At 35.4% G+C, this 2,588-nt stretch overlaps 1 non-coding gene across 1 annotated transcript; it reads right to left on the bottom strand.

Moving 5' to 3' along the window:
- Positions 1-303: 303 nt before the first annotated feature.
- Positions 304-414, bottom strand: LOC118996822 (U6 spliceosomal RNA). Its single transcript, XR_005068559.1, has one exon. It is a non-coding gene; the product is annotated as a U6 spliceosomal RNA (small nuclear RNA).
- Between the last annotated feature and the right edge of the window lie 2,174 nt (positions 415-2,588).

Below are 2,588 nucleotides of genomic sequence, written 5' to 3'. Positions count from 1 at the left end.
CTCCATAGTCCTTAAGTGTGACTTTATGAGTCTAATGATGCTCTTTTTGTTAACCTCATAGTTGTTCTATCACAGTGGTCTTGTTCAGGAAAAGGTGTGCTCTTGCCCCACCAGCATTTCTGTTCATTTTATCAGCATCTCCTAAAGTATGACCTAAGTTTCTTTGTTTCTTACAGCACTTATTTCCAAGGATTCATCTCATTTTAGGATATCCAGACAAGTTGGGGCAAAGTTTCCCAGGGCTGAAAAGAACAACAGTTTGTGACATCCCACAGTGTTGACTTTTATTTATATTTATTTATTTAAAGTATAGAACACTTCTCAGATTTGTGTGTCATCCTTGTGCGGGGGCCATGTCAGTCTTCTCTGTATCGTTCCAGTTTGAGTATATGTGCTGCCAAAGCGAGCGAGCACCCACAGTATTGACTTTTGAACCATTGTGTGTAGTCTGCAGCTGACATCTTTTGTCTTTGGCTTTTGGCTTCTTGAGGGTGACTTTTCTCCTGTTCTGTGGAATTCTTGAGACATTGAGGTAGTTGTGTCCTCAATATTTGTTAAATTATTTTAATTTATATTACCCAGATTCTACCTGTTTAACTTATTTTATAATTTTTCTAATCAGGCCATCAGTTACTCTCGCAGAGTGTTTTCTGGCAGTATGTCATGTATATTCATGCCTAAAACCATTCATGGAAAATTACTTGCAGTTCTTTTTACAGAATGGATTTAGTAATCCTCACCTAATCTTCTTATTTTTCCCATGAAATCTATTATTGTTGAACTTATTAGATGATGTATATGAAATGGCTGAACTTAAATAACACTATGGTCACAATATCTGTGCTTTAACTGATGCCAAAGTCACAAAATTCATGGTATAGTGTTGAGAACATTCTCAGAAATTTGATAGGCCTGTGTTTGACTATTGGCTCCTCTAGTTACCAGCTCTGTCACTTAGAGCAAATTTCTTAACCTCCCTGATTCTGTTTTCTTACCTTTAAAGTAAAGATAATAATATATACAGTGCATAGTTATAGAGTGTATTATATGAATTTTCTGTCAATGATGTGACCCTTTCCCTGGCATCACAGCAGGTGTTCAATGTATGTTTAACTATTAGTATTGTGTAGTTATGATATTACAGAATCCTTAACTCAATATGAGGCACTCTTATTTTGATTAAATTTTTACATATGTATGTGTTTCCATCAGGAGATGAGTGGAAAGGTATAGCTTCTTCTTTTTAAGGACTTTTCCTTCAGTGGTTGACCCCTCTCTCTCTGAGATTGTGGAAATTGTTGAGGATACTTTTAGGGTATAGTGTGGTCTGTGGGATTTATTTACTAATTCTAGGAGATGAGAAAAAATGTTTTTTATTTGTTTTAGGAAAATAGTAGCTTTAGGGGGATAGTGAAAGATTAATGTAAATAGTAAAATATTATTCTAGGTACAGTTACTGTTTGCCTCCTTTGGCTATATTCCATCTTCTCTAACAGTCAACTGATTTTTATGTGGGAATTCACCAACTGCTCATTCTTACTTGATGTGGTGAGGATGAGGTTGAGGGTCTACCTTTGACTCTGAGGATGAAGAATGTTACTTGGATATTACTAGGCAGGAGTAGGTGGAAATGTAACCTGGGCTAAGGCAGAATGAATCTCAGGGCAGTTGTGGGAACCACCAGTATAGAGACATCATTCCATGTTCTCCTCCCCCTACACTTTGAGATTTGAACCTGGAGGCATGTGGGCTGAGCTGCTGCAGCCATCTTGCAACTGCATGTCAGGAAGTCTGTCAAAAGTCTCCTTAAAATGGAGCCAACAGAGAGGAAAGCAGAGCTGAGGGATTGAGGGACTCACTCAATCAATTTCAATGAGTACTGCTGGCAAGATCCATCCAGGACTTTTCAATTATATGAAGGAATAAATTTCCCTTTGTATTTAATAAAGTTTGAGTTGAGTTTTCTGTTATTCACATAGAAGTAGTAGTAACTGATATAATTTCTATTTGCTTTTTACTGTATTCTCCATTTATATGTATATTTGGTTTGACTAAATACTGAGATCATTCATTGGAACAGCTGCACTGCTTTACTTTCATACCAGGAGTGCATGAGGTTTCCTAAGCCCACATCCATCCCTGCCAACATCTACCACTATCTACCACTATTCAGTCTATTCCACTACTATTCCAGTTTATACTTCCCTAATTAATAATATATTTTAGAAGCATTTGATATCTTGCTTCCTGGCATATATCATCAGTTTGACTAAAAAAACTACTCTTATAAAAATTATCTACAGGAAATAATAATAATGTTTTAGTATCTCTACATATATTTGTAAGCCATTTTGATTGCCTATCACATGAATTACCCATTCAAATAATTTTTCTATTTTTAAATATTTTTGACTTGAAGGAGCACCTTATATATTCTAGATATTAGTCCATTGTTGGTTTTAGACATTGGAAATAATTTCTTTCAATCTGTTATCTGTCCATTAGCTTTGTTCATGGCACCTTTCACTGAATAGAAATCTTTAAGTTCTATTTATTAAGTTTTACATTTAGGTCTTTATTTATTTGGA

Source organism: Sturnira hondurensis, unplaced genomic scaffold, assembly GCF_014824575.4.
Source record: "Sturnira hondurensis isolate 20B ecotype Veracruz unplaced genomic scaffold, ASM1482457v3 Scaffold0011744, whole genome shotgun sequence".
In the NCBI taxonomy this organism is placed as follows: Eukaryota; Metazoa; Chordata; class Mammalia; order Chiroptera; family Phyllostomidae; genus Sturnira; species Sturnira hondurensis.
The sequence above is the reverse complement of the archived record's forward strand: the minus strand, read 5'-3'. Positions and strand labels throughout refer to the sequence as shown.